Source organism: Camelus ferus, chromosome 13 (assembly GCF_009834535.1).
Source record: "Camelus ferus isolate YT-003-E chromosome 13, BCGSAC_Cfer_1.0, whole genome shotgun sequence".
In the NCBI taxonomy this organism is placed as follows: Eukaryota; Metazoa; Chordata; class Mammalia; order Artiodactyla; family Camelidae; genus Camelus; species Camelus ferus.
Genome location: NC_045708.1, coordinates 53,278,672 through 53,302,986, shown reverse-complemented (window position 1 = coordinate 53,302,986; position 24,315 = coordinate 53,278,672). Strand labels below are relative to the sequence as shown.

The following is a 24,315-nucleotide window of genomic DNA, read 5'->3' as shown; positions in this document are numbered from 1 at the left end:
CTCTGCAGATGGCTTTGGTAAATATTTGATATGCTGTTATTAAATTTTCTTTTGCTGACCTAACCTTTTGACAGTTATTTTACTTTGGCCTGATCTTGTTGGATTTAAGTCATTCCACATTTGGATAGTCATTCCAAAGAAAGATCTGATAGAAAAGTGTGTGTTTATACCTTCTTATTAAAGGTTATCTGTCCTAGAAACTTACATTTTTCTAGATAAAGTAAGTCCAAATGGCAGGCTACTCCTGTTGCTGTTCTGCAGCAATAATAGGATCAACTTGAACAGATCAAGGGAAGAGAAGTGTCAGAAACACAAAGAGATACTTTGTGCAGTATACCCTCACCTTGCCAGGAAGATAAGATCTTTTTCCCCCTAAGAGGCCAAATAACACAAGGCAAGTTTTGGATTGAGAGTGAGAAAAAGGAAGTTGGTAAATTCTCATGAGATTTCATTATACATTATGTTCAGTAGCAAATGTAATTGATTTGATATTATTTATTTTAGTAAAAAGTAGCAAACTTGACACACACTACTTCCCTTCTCCTCTAAATTCCCACAGCTCCCCCACCACACACACACACACACACACACACACACACGCACACACACACACACAGATACACACAGATACATATGGAGAACTTGAGAAAATCATAGTAGTCTTGGTGAGAAAAGGGAGGTAGTAGCAAACTGGAAGTTAGGAGGAAATCTTATAAGATAAAATCTTAGGCAGAATGAGATTGAAATAGAGAACAATGAAATATCAAACACAAGGATAGGAGCTGTCTTTTCTAAGTTCAGCAACATGACGCGCAAACTTCAGAAGTGAGTCTTCGGCCGTCACTGAGGGGCTTAGTGAAAGACCTTCGTCCGGAACAGCTGGGACCGTGGGGCTCCTCTTCTCATCCCACTTGCTGTTTTCACCCAAACAGGTAAAACCCAAGTGTTGTGTTCTAGGAAAAAGATTTTCTGCATAGAATAAATTTGTGGTGTGGATGTGGGGACCTAAGAAAGACAAGGAGTAATTTTTGAAAATGTCAGTTGTTAACAGAAGACATGGAGTGCACGAGTTAAAAAAAAGAGAGAAAGAGGTCAACTGTACTTAAGAGGGAAAGGCACTGGAGTTCCCCATTGCTGAACTAAAATGGACTCTTATTTTGACAATAAAAGGCCTCAGCATTTGTGACAGCTTCCCTTTTGTGCATCCTAATATGGAGGGGACCAGCCAGTGTACAGTCGGCACATCCACTTGTCTAGACCCCACAATCATCCCTCACAGAGGCGGTTACCTTTTCAACACAGAGATTTGATAGAGAAACAGAGAATGACAGCTTACCCACCTTCAGAGGAAACTCATGTCTGCTACCCTGGTACATAAACCGAGTCCTTTAAAAATGTGTGTATACAGCAAAGAACCAATACATTTGGTCCTAGAATTCCACAAAAACCAAACCATCAATTGTGTATGAAGGCAAAATACAGACATTTTCAGATAGGCAAAGACACAGAGTTTAGCTCAATTTCTCAGTGAGGTACTCTAGTAAAATTTTAAAGTAAAAAACAAGATGGCATGAGATAAATTAAAAAGTGACAACTGAGTGAACTGGCAAAAGCAAAGAAAATGCAGAAGCAATTAAATGGAATTCTAGTGGACTTTGGCAGTTGGCACTGTGTTAATTATTTGATTATTTATTTGATTGTTTAATTCTTTCCCAAACACAATAAAATAGGTACTGATATCAGTCCCATTTACTGATGAGGAACACTGAGGCTTAGAGTGGTTAAATACCTTGTTCAGGGTCTGGCATCTATTCAATGGCAGGGCTTATTTTTAAACCACAAATTCTTTCAGATTCCGAAACCTGTTCACTCAAGCACTAGAATATACTGCTTCTCATAAAAAGTTTATTGACCATTTATTATGTGCCAGGCATGGTGCTAACAACTCTCTATATATTATTTCACTTAATTTTTACAACAACTCTAAAAGTAGGTACTACCATTATCCTTGTTCTATAAAGAAACGTTATTTTCCCCGTGTCACACAGTTGTGTGCCACTTAGTGCCAAAGTTGGATTTTAAACCTAGGTCTTTGGTTCCTGAGCCTAAAACCTTAATCTGCATGCTACGTTTCTCCTAAGCCATTAGCCTGAAGCCATACAGCTAGTAATAAGCAGAATAGAGAAAAGTTTTATCTCTGTTGATGTAGGTAAGACGTTAGGATGGGAAGAAAGGACACAGGACTTAGCAACACATAGATATGCGTTCTAATTCTCACTTTTTCACATACTGGCTGCCTGACTTTAAACATTTATTTCTTTCCTCTGAATTCAGTTCTCTTCTGAAATGGGCATAATGATAATTATATAGCAGAACTGTTATGAGGATTAGAGACTATGGCCAATAAATGGTAAGAATTTCTCTTAAATTTTCACCTGTCCAAACTTTGGATAAATATCTTTACTAGAATTCATTCAGAGATTTATAGAATGATTGAAAAAAAAAAAAAAGGTTTGCACTAGCCATGGAACACTCAACTTTATTTGCATCATATGATATAAGTTTAAAGCGTAATTCGTTGATCCATAATCTGGTTCCTATAACATGCATTATAAAAAAAAATCAAAAAGCCAAAGATGTTTAAAATTGGTAATATTTTCTACATATGTACAAGTCTATAGCTGTGGTTTCTGGTTTTTCACACCCTGGGCTTCAGCTCGCTTATGTGGCAACTTGGAGTGAACTAGAAAAAAAGCACCTTCTCTGAGCAGATGCGGCCCTGAGGGTATAAGGCTGAGTACACAGATGGAAACGTGGGAAAGAAAAATGGTCTCTCTCTCCTCCTGATAGAAAAGCCCACTCCAGAACTCACAATTTGGTTGTTGAAGAACAGACTGGATTTTAAACCCACTTGCTTACTTGTTGGGGTGCTTTGTGCCACCTGTTTACGGTTGTTCCTGTCAAATAGCACTAAGGATCAAGAAATTCCTTTAGCTGTTTATAAACTGAGCTCAGAGACGTTAAGTACTTGAATAGGGTCAAATGGCCAGGGGGTAAGAAAGTTGAAGGTCAGTAAAGAGCCTCCAGCGCCAAATCCGGTGATCTTTCCATGAAGTCATTACCTTTGATTCATCAGGTTGAGTCGAGCCAGCTACAGAAAATGGAAGATTTAGTAGCCTGCTCAGTTGTGATACAAAAACTAAACTTTCAGCTTTGAGACTGCTTACTTCACATTTTGGGTTTGCTGAACAATTAGTTTGAGTAATAATTCTGTGGCCTACAATAATATTTTCACAATAACTATCAAGTATAAAACCTTCCAAAGTAGACTATACCCAGAAGCCTGTAGTTCCCTAAAGATTTTAGCTTTCCAGAGTTCTTTTGAAATGGCTAAAATAGATGTATATTTTTTTAGAAACCCTGGTTAAGTTTCTGTTTTCACACTGTTTATTATTAGTATTTTATTTAATTTTTTATTGTTTTTATTGAAATACAGTTGATTTACAATGCTGTGTTAATTTCTGGTGTATAGCATAGTGATTCATTCATATGTATCATATATATATATATATATTCCTTTTCATATTCTTTTTCATTATAAGCCATTACAAGTACTGAATAATATTCACCGTGCTATACAGTAGGACTTTTCAGTTCATCTATTTTGTACATAGTAGTTAGTACCTGCAAATCCCAAACCATTTAATAGGCCTACAGAAAATTAAAGTCCTCACCTTAAAATTGTTCTGCCCGGAAGAAAAAGAGATGACACTTACGAGATAAAGGTGCAGTGAGCACCGTTTGCCATAATAAACAATTCAGCAGCTCTCTAACAGGGCCCATATCAAGTGACTGAGAAATCTGGCATGTTTACGGAGGCATTTGGCACAGACTTGGACATGCAGGTTTCTGAATTCTTTGGTGCAGAAAAAAAAAAAAAAGAAATGTAGCTTATTCCTGCCCACATAAGATAATAATTATTGCCAAATTAATGAATAAATCATCAAGCGAGTAGACATCAGAAAGAAGTTCATTTAATTAACCAAAAAAGAAATGGAAACCCTTAATGTGTAACAATCTCTATGCACCAAGCACTATGCTGACTATTGTGGGTCTGATGGTAAAGAACACTTCCTGCCCCCAAGGAGCGGACTCTCTAACACAGTAAAACGTGCAGAGAGAACTTGCAAACACAATAGGCCTGTGCCTGTTTCACGGATGCATAAAGCAAGAAGCAGTTATGCTTTGGCTGGGGCTGTGCAGGGGTCATGGAAGGAGACGACATTTAAATTGTGACTGAAAATGTTAGACACTTAGTAGAGAAAGAACGAACCAGCACTGGGACGTTGGACAAGTGACTGAATCTGTTTCTGTGAATGTTGCTACAAAGGTACAAGCGTATGAGGTTTTCAGCTGTGCTATGCAGTTGTTAGTTCAGTTCTAAATCTAGCTGCAGACTTTGAAAACAACAAGTCTTCTCTATTGCGAAAGCGCTTGTTAAGCATTCCAAATGCTTTGTTTTAACAAACTTCCTTCTTGTTATCTGTTACCAAAAGAGGCAAGCCATCACACCATCCATGCAGCATATGTAAAGTTCACGCCCAGTGTCCCCAGCCTGCTCTTTGGAGGCTTGTGTTCTTACTTGTCAGCATCTGCTGGCTTCTCCTGCCAGACCCTAATGTTGCCTTCCTTTTCTATCTTTGCCGTTATTAAAATTCTCTCTCCTGAAAGATCGTCTTGTTTCTAAATATGTTTCTTCAGGTTGGACATTTCTCATGAGAACAAAACTGAGTGTTTCTTTCTAAATATAGCAACAACACTTCGGGCATCTTTTGTGACTTGTGACTTGGGTTTTTTAGTAAGGTAGAAGAATAAATAAATCAGTGTACATATTAATGTTACTTACTAGTGTAATGTTTTGAGCTAAGGTGAGTATTTGATTCAACAGAGGACAGATGTTTAGCAGAGAATTCTATTTTATTCTTAATCTTTAGGTTTTTTTTTTTCTCAACACTTATTACAATTTTTGTAAAGGTCGAGATGGGATCCCTTTGAACCATTGTTAGAGCCCGTTCCCAGAGATGGTTCCTGTGAAGAAACATGAGGTTTTGTTTGCCTTTTAAAGAATTCACTGGTTCTTTATACTATTGTGAGTCACTGTCTGAGTGTAAAGCTATTTCAAGACATTCTTTGTGGACCTGCTGTTTCAGATCTCCTTTATCAAACTGCAGTGGCCCATGGGGTTCCTTGCTCAATACTCTTGTATCTTTCTATATTCCATGTGATAAATCCTAGCTATTATTTTTGAAGTGAACTGTATTATTAGATGTCTGTGTTGCGATACTATGACCTTGGGGCCAATTTGGGGACACCTATTTCCTGTGTTAATAAATGAGTAAGAGAGACATGTTACAATTATTTGGAAAATCCAGGTCAAAACCTTCCCCACGAACATAACCAGATAGATCCAGATAACTGAGACTCAAAATGTTTTACTTAAACTATCAATAGAGATAAACCATCAAATTCTTTTTGTCAGGAGAGGTCCCGTTATGTCAGGGGTGTAGAAACTAATTAATAAAAGCTTTCATAATTTCAGTGATAGAAAAAGGCTAAGTGATATCTGGCCTAACCTCTCATTTTATAGGTAACACCAGGCTCAGAGAGGTTATGAGGTGCTTTCCTGTGGAAGAGGGGGCAGAGGAACAAGCAGAAGCACTCTGCCTTCTAGCGGGAAATGCTGCCTTTTCACTACACGACTGAGGTTTAATGATAACGAATCCGTTTCATGTCAGTGTGCTGGATGTCTAACATAGACAGGGCACCTGACTGGGGACATGAAGGACTGGAACTGACTTTGGGGCCAATCAGGCCTGAGAACTCAGTTGTGGTTCTTAAATACTCCAAAGTTGGATGGCTTTATTCACTTCCTCCACTTTTAAGTCAGGGGAAATTCCATGGGATTGTGTGCAGGGCTAAGTGAGATATTACATACAGAGCTGCTGGTTTAGAATTTGGCAAAGTGTATACTTCAAAAGGGTACTAATGATAATATGTGTAATGATAATTGGACTTAATGTTACTAAGCTGGGGTCACTGCTCTGGAGACCCTGGGGTGAGAATTAAGTCACGGTGCTTCGTGATAGACCACTAAGGCAGCTTTTACTATTTCTCCATGGTCTCTTTCACAGCTCTAATTAAAAGGTGGTTTGTGTCACAATTTTCTTGGTTCCTACTCTACCTGTAGAAGGCCAAGGGCAGGTCTGTCTTGTTTACCTTTCTTCTCCTCAAGTAACTAGCACAGTGCCTGGGAAAACACACCTTACGAATGGGTATGACTACCCTGTTTTGCAAACTCTGAGATGGTGGAGGAGGATGGTGGAGAGAAGTGAGTCTTGAGAAGAAGGTGTTCTGGTTCATAACTGCAAAGCTGTGTCCTCCCAAGGCAAAGACTCCAGGAGAGAAATTTGAGTCAGTTTAGCGTGGGACCCTCCCAAGCACCTGGGAGAGCAAGAATCCACATTTCATCAGATACTCCTATCCCTTAGAGACTGCAAGGCTGCTTTGTGACACAGTTATTCTGCTAATTACTGGTACAAAATTTATATTTTATGTTTGTATACATTAATGTTAGGAGATTACTGGTACTGAAGAATCGTTCGCTGTAGGGAAGAAAAAGGCAGTCCTGAATTACCAAAATTTGGATGCACATGTATTTGTGTAAATGTTTCGATGCCATTTTAATTCAACGAATCTATTCTTTTAAGTCTCTCTTGAGGCTTTGGGCTATAGATGTTGTCATTTAATAGAAATCCCTGCCTGTTTAGTACGTTTGGTCTGATCACGTCTCTACTTCAGATACATCAATCCACAAAGCCCTAAAATGCTATCATTGCCTCTGCTTGAGATTGTTCTTCAACTTTTTGTAAGCCTCTTCTTGATGGTTTAGAACATTGCTGTAATTTCTCTTAAACCTCCCACTTCAGCAATTAGTTCTGGATTCTGCCGAAATGAAGATAGTACTTAATAAATGCTTCTTGAGTAAATGAATACAAGCACAGTAAATCCTCCTCTGAATGGAATTAAAAGTGTGTAGTTTCGGCTCCATAGCAGGAGTTTCAATTGAATGTTGCCAAAGCCAGAAATGAAAATTCAATTTGACAAACATGTAAATTCAAATGTATACAGACCAGCTGTGATGGGCAATTTTCCTGTAACTTCTACACTGAATCTCACAGTATAAAATGTGCTATATTTCTCCATCACCATTTATCTACTGAGTTTTTTTTTTTTTTTGTCAGTGGGAAAATATTTAGTATTCCATCATTGAACTCATGTGTTAGAAAGTCCCCTCCCAAATTTATGTATTCATTGAAAACTAGTACCCCATAATGTCAAAACTATTTATGCTTAGAATGTATCTACTTGCATTAAAGGTATCACTTGTCCTTTCTGTCAGAACGAGTTCAGAAATTATCTATCACTTGACCTAGTTGATATTAACCTACAATAAATCTTACATCCTATCTCACTGCCTTTCCACACCCCACTGAATATGTTCAGGGTACAGAATATGCACTTTCAAAAACAGATAACGGGCAGAAGAGTGAAGTTGATTGTTAGTGAAGTCACAACCATTTTATGATTTATTTATGTTATTCTTTAGTAGATTTTATTTTTCTAAGGATTTTATTTTTTAGAGCGGTTTTAGGTTTACAACAAAACTGAGAGGATGGTACAAAGATTTCTCATATACCCCTGCCCCAAACACATGCATATCGTCCCTCGTTACCACATCACTCTCCAGAATAGTACCTTTTTCACCCAGGATAAACCTTACATTGACACATCATAATCACCCATACTCCGTAATTCACCTTAGGATTCACTCTTGGTGGTGTACATTCTGTAGCTTTGGACAAAAGTATAATGACATATATCCATGATTATAGCATCATATAAAGTGTTTTTACTGCCCTAAAACTCCTCTGTGTTATGCATGTTCATCTCCACTCACAAGCCCGGAATCCACTGATCTTTTTTATTGTCTCCATATAAATTTTAGAATCATGTTGTTGATATGCTAAGCATCTGACTGGGATTACACTGAATCTATAAATAAAGTCGTGACGACCTGACATCTTTGTAGCATTAAGTCCTCCTATCCATGAATATGGACTATCTCTCCATTTATTTATTTCTTTGATTTTACTCATCAGGGTTTTGTAGTTTCCCTCATATAGATGTTGAACATATCTTATTATATTTATACCTAAGTATTTCATTTTGAGAGATGCTAACTTAAATGGTATTGTATTTGTAATTTCAAAGTCTATTTGTTTGTTGTTGGTATATAGGAAGACACTTGACTTTTCTATACTAACCTTATATCCGGCAACCTTGCTCTAATCATTTATTAGTTCTAAGAGGTTTTTTAAAATTGATTCCTTCAGATTTTCTACATAGATAATAATTATCTGTGAATAAAGACAGATTTATATCTCTCTTCCCAATATGTATACCTGTTATTTCCTTTACTTGCTTTATTGTATTGGCAAGGACTTCCAGTATGCTGTTGAAAGGACTGTTATGAGAGAACATTCTTGCCTTGTACCTGATCCTAGTGTGAAAGCTGCAGGTTTCTAACCATTAAGTGATGTTGGCCATACAATTTTTCTAGAGAATATTTTTCAAGTTGAGGTAAGTTCCCCTCTATTCCTAGTTGACTGAGAGTTTTTATCATGAATTTCACATTTTGTCAAATGCTTTTTTTTTGGTATCTATTGATATCATCATATATATGTATATATATATATATTTTTTTCTTTTTTAGTCTGTTGAAGTAATGAATTCCACTGATTGAATTTTGAATGTTGAACCAACCTTGCACACCTGGGATAAATCCAACTTGATTGTGGTGTATAATTCTTTTTACACATTTTTTAACTGAATTTGCTATTTTTTGAGGATTTTTGCATCAATGTTCATGAGAGCCATAATATTCCTTTATTATCCTTTTAATATCTATGGGGAAAGAGTGATATCCCCTCTATCTTTTCTAATGTTGGTAATTTATGTGTTCTCTCTTTTTCTCTTAGACTGGCTAAAGGTTTATAATGGTTTTATTCATCTTTTCAAAGACCCAGCTTTTTGATTTCATTGATTTTTCCCTGCTGCCTTCCTGTTTGCAATTTCATTGATTTCTGCTTTAATTCTTCTTATTTATTTTTTCTGCTTACTTTAGATTCAGTTTCCTCTTTTTTTTCTAGTTCCCTAATGTGGAAACTAGATTATTGATTTTAGATCTTCTTTTCTAAAATACACATTCAATGCTATAAATTTCTCTCTAAGCACTGATTTTGCTACACCCTACGTATTTTGATAAGTTGTGGTTTTTTCCCACTTACCTAAAAATATTTTAAATTTTCTGCTATTTCTTTTTTTACCCATGTGTCATGTACTATTTAATCTCCATGCTCCATGCATTATTATCTTTCTGTTGTTGTTCCTAGTTTAATTTCATTGTGGTCTAAAAGTAGACATTGTGTGATTTCTATTATCTTAAATTTGTTAAGGTGTATATTGTAGTTAAGAATGTGTTATATCCTGCTGAATGTTCCATGTGAGCTTTAGGAAAATGTGAATTCTGTTGTTGGATGAAGTAGTCTATAGATAGCAGTCATGTGAAGTCAATTGATGGTGTTGTTGAATTCAACCATGGCATTGATGATTTTTTGCCTACTGGATCTATCCATTTCTGAGACAGGGATGTTGAAGTCTTCAACTACAATATCGGATTCATCTATTTCTCCTTGCAATTCTATCAGTTTTTGCCTCATGCACTGTTGTTAGGCACATACACATAAATATTATGTATTCTGGGATAGTTGACTCCTTTATCATTATGTAATGTCCTTCTTTATCCCTGATAACTTTCCTTACTTCAAAGTCTGCTCTGAAATTAATATACCTACTTCTGCTTGTTTTTATTAGTGTTGGCAGGATACATTTTTCTATATCCATTCACTTTTAATCTGTGTCTTTATATTTAAAGTAGGTTTCTCATAGTAGAAAGAGAGTCATGGTTTGTAATCCACTCAGACAGTCTCTGTCTTTTAATTGGTGCATTCAGACCATTGACTTTGAAGTGATTAGTGATATATTTGGATCAGTATCTATCATTTTTGTTACTGTTTTTATTTATTGCCCTTATTTCTGCTTTTGTCTTCTACTTTTTTTGTGCCTCTTGTGGTTTTGAGCATTTCATGTGATTTCATGTTTTTCTTTCCTTTCTTAGAATTTCAGTTTTACAGGGATTTTTGTTTTTTTTTGGTTTTTTACTTTTTTTAAATAGTTGTCCTAGAGTTTGCAATATACATTTTCAGCTCATTTCAAAGAACGTCATGTCATTTCACAGGTAGTGTGAGTGCCTTATCACAACAAAATAATCCTAATTTCTTCCTCCCATCCCTTGTATCATTGCTGTCATTCATTTTAGTTATACACACACACGTGTATTTTATATATATATATATACATATATATATAAATATAATAAATAATACATAAGCTTTATATAATTAAATTCATTGTTGCTATTATTTTGAACAAATTGTTAACTGTTAGTTCACTTAAGAATAAGAAAAATAAAAGTTTTATTTTACTTCCACTTATTCCTTCTTTGGTGCTCTTCCTTTCTTTATGTAGATATGAGTTTCTGACCTCTTAATTTCTTTCTCTCTGAAGAACTCCTTTTAACATTTCTTGCAAAGCAGGTCTACTGACAACAAATTCCCTCAATTTTTGTTTGGCTGAGAAAGTATTTCTACTTTACTTGTGAAGCATAATTTCACCGAGTACAGATTCTAAGTTGTTTTTCCCTCTTAACACTTTAAATATTTCACTCTGCTCTCTTCTTGCTTGCATGGCTTCTTAGGAGAAGTCAGTTGTAGTTCTTGCTTTTGTTCTTCTGTAGGTAAGGTGATTTTCCCCCTCACTTCTTTCAGAATTTTTTTTTCTTTATGTTTGATTTTCTGTAATTTGTAAATGATATGCTTATATAGTTTTTTGTTTTGTTTTGCATTTATCGTACTTGGTGTTCTCTGAACTCCCTGAATCTGTGGTTTGGTGCCTGGCATTCATTTGAGAAAATTCTCAGTTATTATTACTTCATATATTTTTTCTGTTCTTTTCTTTCTTTATTCTCCTTCTAATATTCCCATTACACATTACACCTTTGTAGTTGTCCTGCAGTCCTTGAATATTCTGTTCTGTTTTTGTTCAATCTTTGTTCTCTTTGCTTTCGAATTTCAAAGATTCTATTGATATATCCTAGAATTCAAAATGGTTCCTTTTCCTCTTCCCCTTCTAGAAGCCTGAGGGGATTTTTCTCAGCTATTTACTGTGGGAATCTGGTTAACCTCATGGAGGTAAATCTTACAATACTGTGGAGGCCCCTTGAAGTCCTTCCAGAGTTTTTAGCCCTCAGAGCTTTCCCACTGAGCCTCCAGCAATTCACCAACCACAGTTGAGTTTTTCTCTCCCCAACTCTGGTTCTCTGGTCAGTTTCTGCTCGTGTAAGCCGTGATTCCCTGTATTCACCTAGCTCTCCTATCATGGCTGCAGTGGTTTGCCCTGTGTCCTCCCCTTTCTTAAGATCCAAGAAGAGTTTTTGATTCTTCAGCCTGTTGGCTTTTTACTCATTTTTGGATTGAGTGGTGACTTCCAAGCTCTTTACATTCAGAACTGGAAACTTGAAACCCTAGACTTTATTTTTAAGAGCCAGTGTTGGGTTTAGAGAAAAATTGTGCAAAAAGTATACAGAGTCCCATATAGCCTCTAATCCTCTCCTACCACCAGTCTGTTTTATTATTAACATCTTGCATTAAGGTGGTACATTTGTTACAATTGAAGAACCAATGTTAATATGTTAATATTAAGTAAGTTTATAGTTTACATTAGGGTTTACACTTAATATTTTACATATTGTGAATTTTGACAAATACTTAATGTTTTGTGTCTACCATTATGGTAGAACACACATAGTTTCACTGTCCTAAAAACGCCCTATGCTCCGTTTATTCATCCCTTCCCCCTTTCCCCTAGAGCCTTGGGAACTATTGATCTTTTTACTTGCTCCGTAATTTTGCTTTTTTCCAGAATGTCTTATAGAGTGAAAATCATACCATATGTAGTCCATTTAGACTGGCTTCTTGGACTTAGCAATATGTGTTTAAGTTTGCTGCTTGTCTTTTCAAGTCTTGATAGCTCATCTCATTTAAGTGCTAAATAATACATAGCCATATTTCCATAACGACTTTTCCAGGAACAAAGGGGGTCATTTGCAGTGTTACACAGGGGAAAAAAACTAAACTTTGGAGCCTGTAGCCATGGGTTTTAAAAGTAGCTTTGCCATATTTTAGCTGTGAACTTGGACAATTCACTGAAGATCTCAGAGCTACAGTTTGCTATCTCTCAAATGAAAATATTAATATACTTTGAAACAGTCATGATAAAAAATAACATGTAAAGTCATAGCGTAGCATCCGGTCATGCCTGCAGTAATGGACTCGGCAGCTCTGATGTCCAGGAAGCAGTAGTAACATACTTGGCACACAAGAACATTGTCTCTTCCGTGCTAAGTGCCTACTTTTAATAAAATGACTTATTTTATAAATCCAGATAGTGGACAATGATGACTAGCAATCAGATAAGGCTATACAGTCAAATGAAAACATATGTAATAAATGAAAAATTAAAGGCTTCAATCTAATACAAAATAACAGGCATGCAAAATAAAGGGAATGAGGTGGGAAAAGCATTCTTATTTAATGCATCTAATTGGATAGAAATTTCTGAAATGGAAAGATTTTTAAGTTTCACTGTAATTTTTCAGTGTCAGGAAAGATTTGTTGCATATGAATATTAGTCTCTTCTGCTATATTTTAAAGTTACTTCATATTTACTAAGTATTTGTATATATCTTCAAAAAATGTTATGGTTGAATCAAAGACTAGATTAAAAGGAGAATTAAGAGCTGCATATTTATACACTGTCTGTGCTTACAAGCCCTCACCATTGTCACTCCTTATTCTTCTGCCTTTTATTAAGATTTTAATGTAATGAGTCCAAAAATATGTAAGATTTTTAAAACATAGAAAATGAAGAAATAAAATTATTTTTAGCATTGACATTGGTTGTACTTTTTATTTGAAGTACCTAAGACAGAGCTTTGTATGCCGAGACCTGGCCTCAAGACCTAGAATTTACTTTGAGGTGGTGGGGAGTGGCTTGTGAGTCAATTTTTACTTTTGCCAAGATGGTTTAAAATATTGAGTTCAAACAGGAGATAATTTACTAAAGATGAGACCATAAGATAGAACCCATGATGATTTAAGACAGGGACTGGCAAACTGTTTCTGCAGAGGGCCAAATACTGAATATTTTAGGCTTTGAGGGCCCTGTGGGTTTCTATTGCAGCTACTCAGCTCTAACGTTGTAATGTGGAGGTAGTCACAGATAATATGTAAAAAGATGGGTGTGCTGTGTTTCAATAAAACTTTGTTTATGAATATAGTCAGACGGCTGGATTTGACCATAGTTTGCTGAGTTCTGGGTTAGAAAATGAGAAAATGTATAATTAACCTAAAAATATTTTATTCAGATTACAAACCAAAATGACTAATCAAACTATTTTTTACCAACGACTCCCAGATTGGGTAAAGGAAGATACAGTTTCCTATTATGACATACTGCAAAAAAAGTGATTAATCGGATGTGTGAGAAGAAATACAGTTTTTTTTAAAGAAGTATTTGTTAAGCATTTGGTAGAAACAAAACATTGCTATTTGTTGGGAAAAAAGAAGAATGGGGGGTTTTGGAATTGGAGTTGAACATATCTTAATATTTAATCTTAACAGTCAGTTTATGTGTTATATGATCTTGGGTATATTAACTTTTTTGATCCTTAATTTAGCTATTTGTAAAATATAGTTGAATCCTATATCATAAAATAGTTATAATCTATAAGGAAAAGAACTTGTATAAAAGCACTTGATACAATTCCTGGAACGCAGTAGGTGCACTCAGGGAATTTACAGGTAATTATTTACTTGTTGCATAACTTAAACTTCACAGAAAGTCAAAAAAGAGGTAGTAACAGTGCCTTATATAAAATTGTGAAGATTAGATAAGATAATGTATAAAAAACACTTAAACACTTAGCACAGTGCTTGGCACCTAGTAGATGTTCAATTGATATTAGCTGCTGCTACTGTTGATTTATTATTATTATTAAATACAGTAATGTTCAAGATATATACATTCATCAGCAAGTTTAAAATGTGCAGGAGAGACTGTGACAAAAGCTATGACCAAGGTACAGAAGTCACATCTGATTGGGGGAATCAGAAAAGGACTCATGAGAAATGACATTTGAGCTGTCTGGGCAGGATGAATTGTATTTCAATTAGAGGAGCCAAATGGTATTAAAGACAAAACAAAGGAATGAGAGCAAAGAAGAGAAGCAGAGATTAGATAGGCTTGTGCAGTGAGTAGTAACTTAATATGATACTATGTATTCAATCTACACATTTCTTATTCAGACCTCAAAGCAACCTCCGTGCTGGATGTTATTATACGTATTTTGTAGAAAAGCAGCCTGGATTCAAAAGATTTAATGACTTTTCCAAGGTCATACAAGTAATATGCTTATCCCGGAACTGAATTCAGCTCATTTTTCCCCAAAGTCAGTGTTATTAGCACTCTTTTATACCAACTCTTTGAAAACAAGTGGAGCTTAGTAGAAGCTTTAATACCCATATGCAAGTCAGTTTTTTATGCTTTGATGCTGTAAATATTTTTATATCTCACATTTCATTTATTTATCAGAAATAATTATATCTTTGAATTTCATTTCCTTATTCATTCAAAAGATATTTTTGAATGCCTACCATGTGCCAGCCAGTATTCTAGGTAATGACCTACATCAGAAATAAAACAGAAAAGATATTTGCCACACAGTTATGGGTTTTGGTTTATTTGTTTGTTTTTTACTTTTTGAAAATTACTTTTAAGATTGAGGTAAGAATATATTATCAAAACACTATTGTATTTCCCTCAGAGAAAAGTACAAAGTCATTTGTTATCCAATTATCATTCTATTCTCCAGATAAAAGTATTAAAAAGCTGGTGTCTCAAAGTTATTAGAAAACAAAAAGATCTCCATATAGTTGATATTAGCTGGTATTTACTTTTAAATTTGCTTCTTTTCACACTAAAAATCACAACCCTGTTTTAATGAATGTGGTAATGACGTTATACTTATGTTAATCAAAACTTAGAAAAACACAACTAAAAGAATAAACCTTCGTTGGTAGAAAGTTTTCCTGAAATATTCAAGGCCAAAAAGCAAAGCAATGTACTCTCATAAGTAAACAGCAGGCAGAAAGCTTATATGACCTTTTCTCAGTAACAGCAATAAAAACACAAGATCCATTTATAACAAGACAAACACCGTCTAGATCTCAAAATCTGTTATTCTTGCATTTATATCTTCACAGGTTCAAAATGCTCTTTAAAATGTGAAACTTGTAGCTTACTAGTTTTAAGGCCTAGAGATAGAGTCCGTTTCCATGAACAGCTGGATCTAATTAGAACCCAAAGTTCTGATTCCACTTGATCTGATTTTCCCATCTGTATGGAGTCATTACACCATAAATAGTGTGAGCTCTAACTTCCAGTTCAAACCAGAAAGGAACTGGCAATCACGGTTCCTGTTCTGCAGGGGTCACTGAAATTTCTGTTTAGCATTACAGCATTTCCACATGGGCTGACTCAATCATTTAGAACTTTTCTACCAACAAATGAATAAGGGAGAAATAAGGTTTTTTTTTTTTTTTGTCCTGCCATACATCTATTCACTTACTGTTATTTGAAAGACTTAGGCATCAGAAGTGTCAGATTTAAGAATAAAATATTCTGTTACCAGCAGCTCCTCATTGTACACTTTCATGTGTACTCATTTTTTGTTTTATGTTTTGTTTACAAGAGTACAATGCTCCTTTTCTCTTTCATAAATTGAGTGTTTAATGGACTTAGAGAATAAACAGGAATATAAAAGAGATCATCTTTTGCCAATCACATCGTTTAAAAAATGTGGAGACTGAAGGTCAAGAAGGTTATCTTCTCTGCCTTCAGCTCATAACTAGGAGACAACAGAGTGAAGCCACAGACTTCTGCGTCCCCATATAGTACTCACCTCGGAGTTCAAACTGACTAGGCTGGGATACCCTGCCAGGGAAAAAACATAGCACATCCCCACACTTATAGTCTAATTTCTCATTATTATGTAATACAATTCATCACAGATTTTACAAAACAGAGAATAAAGAGGAAAAGAATATTCATCCAAAAACAGTCACTGTTAAAATTTTGAATTTTATGTTTCGATACATTTTATGCATACAGTTTTGTGCACTTTGCATTTTAATACATTTTATCCTTTTTCCTAAGTAATTAATCAGTCCTTACGAACATGCTTTTTAATGGCTGAATGGTATCCTATATGTGTGTACCATCATTTAAAACAGCACTTCATTGTTTGATAGGTTGCTTCTAATTTGCTTATTTAGTAATACTGTGATGATAATCCCTGTACATTGCTCTTTTGTACATGTTGTTTATATCCTTAGGATCAATTATTTTAATTGGAATTCTTAGGTCATAGATATCAATTTAAGCCTTCTGCTACGTGTTACCAAATATCCTCCTGAAAAGACCATACCAGTTTATAATTATACTCTCAAGATATGAAAGTTTTGTTTTTCTACACATACAACTAACACTGAATACTATCATTTCCTAATAATTTCATGTTTGATAGGTAAACTATAGCTTCTTGGACATTTCTACATGTATCTAAATAGAGAGTGGTAAAATTAAGAAACTATGGACACGGAAAGGAATAATCATTTTCAGCTGAGAGGATCAGAGAACACATTTCACTGGCATCTAGAAAGAATCATTGGAAAATCAGTTTGTGTTCTGGAACTGAAGCGAAAAAATAAATGGAAGAAGTGACAAAAAGATTTAGGTGTTGTTAAGGAAAAGAAATGGTGGAAACTGAACAGGGTGGAGATATATAATGAACAAGTCAGAGAAAAACAAATAAAAGTTTCTGTATCCAGTCCTGTGAGTAAGTGACAGGAAGAGTTGTGGTCAGGGCACCATTTAAGGCTCACAGAAAACCAAACGAAAGGAAGAGAAGCAATCTAGCAATTTCTGTGATTGAATCATGGCTCTTCAGCGTTGGAAGGGACTTCTGGAGATGTTCTAGCTCAACCGTGCAGTTTCCACATGAGGGAGCTGAGCAGCTGAGTGCTTTGCCTAGGAGAGCCAGGAATAGAATTCAGGCCCTGTCATTCCCAGCTGAACGTTCTCTGTGTAATTTTATAGCGCTGAAACATCTTTCAAGCAAAGAAAGTTGTAATGTTATGTTTGTCCCTTGAATGAATCATTTGACTTCTCTGAAACTTACATTCCCCATTTTTAAAATGACAAGATAGGACCAAATGAACATAAGCATACTTATCTTTTATCAAGATTATTGAATTTCACCTGCTTATATCTGACACTCAAGTTCTTCATTTTCTCGGCCATGCTAATCTTAAAAAAAAAAAAAGTGTGCTTCCCTGCATGTACACTTTTAGATAGCTGAATTGCTTTCTTCCTCCCTATGGTCAGGTAATTCAGAAACTGCTGTTTTTTTTTTGTTTCAAATTGAATTTTCTGAACAAAATTGTTTCTTGGCCCAGATGATTTATATAAGATATTTTAGCCCCCGAAGCATTATTTTAAGAAAGTTATAAACAACTGTGAGCGGGGACAGTGCTAGTTGACTACACATTTTTCTGGCTCAAGAAAAGCTAGTAGGATATATTAAATATTATTTTTCATTGTAATTGAAGGAGTCTTCATTGCTTTTCCCCATTTATTTTTTACCTTTTTTTTCCTTGCTGTTTAGGCTTTTATGAATGGCAATTTGAAGTGGCCATGATGTAATTTGATTTTCATGGAAATATCAGTGGCATGGTCACGTGCATAGTGTGTTAAATGGTCTTAAGACACCTGTTTGACCTTTGTTGGTATGAAGTGTATGGTGCTGTATATAAAGGCTGAGATCATACATTCAGTTCCTATTATTTGGTTCTTTTTCACCCAAAGCTGCAATGTAGTAACGTGAGCTGTAAAGGTGAATAAAGAAGTAAGTGTAGAGGACCCAGTATAAATCTGTCACTACCACAGGGAAGCTAACAAATGAACAAAGGCTCATACATGAATCACTGAATGTTCATTGGAGTTTGTCAGGAGGGAGGAGGAAGAAAAAAGGAAAATGGCTGATAGGCAGTTCATCTGCTAGCACAGAACCAGAGTCCTTACACGTGGTCTCAAATGCTTATGGTGAGCAAATGACTATCCCTTCACTAATAATGATGTAAATGAGAATGTGGGGGAAATGTACAGCTCTCTTTCCATACCAGGGATGAGACCAATGCAAATTCTGTGGCTTCAGTGGAATTTTTGCTGATCAAATTTCTGAATTTTTTTTGTAAGGCTAGGTTAATGGACCCCAGGGATAGAAGAGAATGATTACTGTGGGCACGCACGTAGAAACCCTACCAAATGAATCAGAGGACCCAGTTTGTTCCCAAAGACAGAAAATGGTGGAGAAAGAAACTTTCCTATGACTTAGACTTGAGACTGGATATAGCATATGAGGAATGGCTGGGCTTGAATCAGAGGAGTCCTGGGCACATTGGGTACAATAGAGAGAATTGTTGGTTTTGCTTTTATTGAATATAGACGCTTTGGCATATCTTTTTTTTCAGCACCTTTATTGTGGTATGATTCCTGTACAGTAAACTACACATATTTCAGTTGTACAACTTGATCAATTTTGACAGATGGCATATCTTGGTAAATAAAGCCAATATGACATGGCTAGAGTCAACATATTCTAAACATGAAGATTATTTTTCCTTAAAGAAAAATACTGCATCCATAGCTATCTTGTTCCTTGATGTATTCACTCATGGTCTAGATCTGTAATAATAGTAGAGAGATTAATACATGGAGGGACAGTATTTTAAGTTAGAAACACTGATTCAGTAGTATACCAGTTGTTCTCTTTTGGTTCCGTTCACACCCTTTCAATATTTCTGTTGGAAAATCGCAGATCCCTCTCAGCAGTGCTGCTGCACACAGATTGGTTTTCTCTCCAAGACTTAGATATTACCTCTGGTCAAAAAGAAACAGACTCAGTTATGCCTTACTTTGAAATAATCTACGTATTTCTACACAGGAAGAGAGAATTCTTTCAAATGCAGAGGGCTCATTAATTATACCCTCATACACAGATTGCCTTACTCTCTGGTACACATTCTAACTCGGGAGAGCCGGGATGAACCAGTGTATTAGGTCTGATGTAAGATCAGTCTTCTCTTCATTGTCATGTTCTGTACTTCTCTGAGGGAAAAAAAATCAGTTAATTTCTGGATATTTCTGACCAATTTTCCTAAATAATGAGCGTTCAGGTAAGTTATATTACAGTTAAATTCCTAGGATATGCTCCTTTTCCAGAAGAGATATTACACTAGTTCAGGGCAATCTACCAATTCAGATCCACTAAACAATTAGGAGACCACAGAAAAGAGAATGAAATGCTGTTGAAAAGATGAGTTCATACCATTAATTTAGTTATATATGTGTAAATACACACACAGAGTTAGAAACGGCAAAGAATCCATCCTAGTATTCAAAGACCAAAATACTATATTCGTAAACTTTACATCTTGGGGCAAAGTGCCGATCCTATTTCCACTTCTCTAAGGTAAGGGGAGCAGTAGCAGAGGAGCAGGATAACAGTCTGAGAAGTAATTTGTCTTCCCTAAGAGTGGTGTAACCCCAAAATACCTGCAAGGGTGCATGACCTCTGCAGGGCAAACCAGCCAACCGATGATTAAATACGGAACTTCCCAATCATTACTCAACTCTCATCAGCGCGATGTGCGTCTGCTGATTAACCCTGTTTGATATTTAATACCCATTTTTCCTGTTCTATCTAACCTGACAAAGAACTTCAGACGACGTGGAGATAAATGGTAGCCTCTTACTTCCGGTATATTCTTCAAACGTCCAGACACTTCAGGCTTAGTCGTTTCCTCTGAAAGAGATTAAATCCTACCATGAGCTTCAAAAATGGTTCTACTGAATATTTAAAATCATAAAAAGCCCTAAGGTGATGATTTATTTCACTCATTTGTCACTTCATTATAAAAATAATTATTGAGAGGCTACTATCGTTTGCTGCTTTGGGAATGAGAAAAACCACCTAATTCAGGAATATGGTGTCTTCCTAAAACTAAGTTATATAAATAAAACTTAGCATGTGATCAGTAACACTGTTATTAAGTTTTTGTATTTCTGCCTTCAAGAATTAAAGTTCTTGAGGGGATGGTACTGTTCTGAATATTTAGTATATTTAGCTGTAATGCTCAAAATAGATCACAAAGTTTGATTTACCTAATGTTAAACAAATGTGTATTCCATGCACACTATGTGAAAGCACTCTAAAAGTGCTTGCATTTTTTGAAAGTCAGAAAATGTGTGGTTTCTCTAAAAATAGCTCCAAACTGGAACATAATCTAAGATTTCTGCTTGAATTGAAAAAAGGAAAGCTGAAAGGGCATGATGGAAACCTGACTTACTACACGGGTTGGTTCCCAATTTGGGTTTGAGGGGTGGGGTGCATAAGAAAATATCATAATATAACTTGTCAAGGTAGCAAAAATTGCATAAGATACAGAGTTGTTATTAATGTATTAATGGTATGAGAACAGCTGGGAGGAAAAGCCAGTGGGAAAATGACTAAAGAAGGGAGTTGGGTGATTGGGGGAAAAATAGTTCTTTCTAACAGACTTCAGAATCTTCCATTTACAATATATGAACAGACACCAGAATGGGGAAGTTACCAAAATAAGCCCTTGGAAAAGGACCACTTGGTACTGCAAGTAGCACACGAGGAAGTGGAAGGTCATTTTAATGCCAATAGTAAAGATGCTACGTTTTACAACGTCATGCCAAGCTCAAGCACTTTGGCAAGCACTCTGACACCTCTGCCACTCAATCCTCACCACAATAGATATTATTTCTATTTAAAAGATGTAGGAATTGAGGCATATACTTCAAGTGTACCTTTCTCAAGATCTCACACCTATGATATCCATTCAACAACTATTTATCGAGTACTTACTGCATGTCAGACACTGTCTTAAGAGTCCTGGGACACAAGAGTAGATGAAGTAGAATCTGGCTTCATGATGCTTTCACTGGAACAAAAGATGGACAACAAGCACTTGGCATTAAACACAAAACAAAAGAGTAACTTATATATTAGAAAATAATAGCACTATGGACAAAAACTTAAAAAGTAGAAAAAGTAGAGGGAGATGAGAGGTCGGGAGCTGTGCTTTAGTCGGAACTCTCCGTCGTGGGCCTCCTTGAGAAGGTGACGTTGAGCGGGGGCTTGCAGGAAGTGGGTGGGGTGACCATGTAGGGAAAAGCATTTGCGCTCCAGGGAAAAACGAGAGGCCTGGAGGGGAGACTAGTGCAGCTGGAGAGGAAGGAATCAAAGGAGAGAAGAGGCAGTGAGAGTCCCACGGGTCAAATATGTGAAGATGAGGGTGATTGTAGTGGTGTCGGCTTTTGCTCCCAGGGGAAAGCGGAGTTTCCTGGGCGGCCAGGATCTCTGTCGTTGGCAGCTGTATGGAGTAAGCTCCAAAATGCTCCATTACTTTGTATTTGCTTCCCTGTGGCAGTTAATGTTTTTCTGCAGGAAACGTATCATATTTTCTGTAAGTAATAAAAACTGCCATGAATTGTTCATTGTTCATCTCAATTTGCTTCAGTTTTTGCAAAATCCGTGAAGAAAGCTAATTAATGATTTCTATTGACTGTTTATGATTCCAAATCATGTCAAATAACAGTCCTGAAGGCATTCTATTTACCACTAAATGAGTCTGAATTGGATTTAGGACAATTACAATATTTCTCAGCCAAAATTTGAAGAAGCTTGGAGTTTACAAATTGTAGCAACCCCTTTATGGCATGTACATTTGTGTTTGGATGGTGATTGGAATAAGGGCAGTTTTAAGACTAGCAGTATTCTTTCCACTCTTTAGCAAACACTGATTCTCTTCTCTACCTGTCCTGCTTCCTAAGAGCAGGGTCTTAAGAATTAAGAGACAACACAACAGGGTGTCATGTTTTTTTCAGGTAAAGGTTAGTCTGGTACAACGGAAAAGTCAATGAAATACGTATCCAGTGCAACCTTGGCAACTTGACTTTGCAGTATATTCCCAAGTGTAACCACCAATTTTCCAGTGGTCCACCTTTTTCTGGCCCTAGATACTCCTAAAATCACGATATCACCAGTAACCACCACCATCATTCAAAAGACATGATGCCTAAAACGTAAGGTCTCTTCTGCCCAGAATGTTGCATCAGCACGCTTTGGCAGTTGTATTCCATAGACTTGCTGACAAGCCTAACATCATGGGGAGAACTGGGAAGCCTTCGGGTCAGGTTTGGGGAAGGCAAGGGAAAATATCTGGGGGTATGTGTGGTTTTGTAACACTGTGTGTTACACTACAGAAGAGGCTGCCTACTTCATCAGGCTGACCTGGTTGCCCAAAACAGAATAGCAACTGTTTCCGTTTGAAGGGATGTGCAACAACAAATTTGTGGTTTTACTCCTTTTATCTGGTCTCTTTTACTTTCCTTCTTTATTTTTAACTTTCTTTATTCACTCCTGAGTATATTTAGCCCTGCCTAAAAATGCCAACGATATTCACAAGCCCAGTCCTAGAGACAACGGTGACTGTCTGTCTGCTGAGGACTCTTGCTGCTGTAGGCTCTCAGAAAAAGAAATGTCAAAAGAGATGAGGGAGAAATGCAGTCATCTTTTATAGAACAGATACTTATACATTGTCTACTTCAAGCTAGAATAAACATTTATAGATTTCCTACCTCGTCCTAAATACTGAAGCAAGAACAGTGTACTTTATTAGTTCTAATGAATCTAGGGAATGAATGAATGAAGAAGTTAAACAAAACGAGCAAGCCAACAAACAAAAACCCTGCTGCCCTGAATGATTTGTGACCTCACTACCATTTAAAAAATGTTCCGTTTATATACAGATGATCTCTCTATTGCTTGTTTTTTCTTTATCCCTCTGTTTTTTCTCTATTCTCTTTCTCCTTCCTTCTATTTCTTTCTCACATTCAGCAAAGTACACCTCACAGTCCCTCTTTTTTTTTTCAACAATATATTTTATAATTTATCTTAATTCCTCAGTATAAACATTTTGCATTGGTTCAGGCACTTCTCTTCCAGCCACGTGCCCTCTTACGACCAGCAGCGCCTGCACAAGCATAGTTGGGTTGGCCAAGAGTGAGAGGCACAGCCCGGCTGGCCCGGCCCGGTCAGTGTCTGAGTGTAGCTGCACTGCTCCCCTGACCTGCGGGCATGTTGGTTATTCTGATCCTGTCTCTCGTTTGTATAGAGCCCAGAAACTCTGCCAAATTATGTGATGATGACAAATGGGGACTTGGACAAAGCTATCAGGTAAATGCATTAACTCATCATACTTTCTAAGGCCCCAAGCATATGGATCATTCTCAGGAAGAGCTGAGGGAACGTAAATTAGTTAACCTCGCAGGAAAGTCCAGATGAGTGAATCTGGTGCCTCCTGTTCCAGCGAGATGTCATTCTTGTCACTTTTCCAGGAACCCCAGAATATCTGAACTATTCTTATCCCCGTGTCTCTACTCATGCAGAGAAGCAGCGGCCCTGTGCTGCTGGAACAGGAGCTTCTCAGCCTTGAAGTGCACTGTCAAGTCTGTGCTAGGTAGCCTGCATTATACATGACTGGTTCTGCCTCCTGATGTCATCCCGCTCTGCTCCTGGTACTTCTGCCCCAAGTTCAAACTGAGGAGGGACCTGCCCCACGCCCGACATTCCTTCTGTGACAGTCCAAAGAGACTTGAGACGTGGAATAAGTGTGCTTCTCCTAGAGGTTCTGTTTTCACACTGGCCTCATTTGGTTGCAAATAAAGTTCCTGTGACAGGAAGACTAATTTAAACCATGCACAGAAACCTTTCGCTGGGTCACCTGTCCTGCTGCCCCATGCACTTTGGTGGGTATGTGTTTTTCTGTAAGCCGAATGTTTTCACACACTAATAGACCTGCTTTATAA

General features: G+C 36.6%; 1 protein-coding gene and 1 long non-coding RNA gene across 7 annotated transcripts in view; one reads left to right on the top strand and one right to left on the bottom strand.

The window, feature by feature from the left end:
* LOC116668083 overlaps positions 1-21,618 on the bottom strand; it is a 29,351-nt gene extending 7,733 nt beyond the window's left edge. For both annotated transcript variants that reach the window (XR_004325163.1, XR_004325164.1), the window contains exons 1-2: positions 21,607-21,618; positions 15,513-15,517 (exon numbers count right to left, since the gene is read on the bottom strand). This is a non-coding gene — a long non-coding RNA (uncharacterized LOC116668083). The remainder of the gene's footprint in view (positions 1-15,512; positions 15,518-21,606) is intronic.
* NEGR1 (neuronal growth regulator 1) overlaps positions 1-24,315 on the top strand; it is a 779,356-nt gene that overhangs the window by 547,053 nt on the left and 207,988 nt on the right. The window lies entirely within an intron of this gene.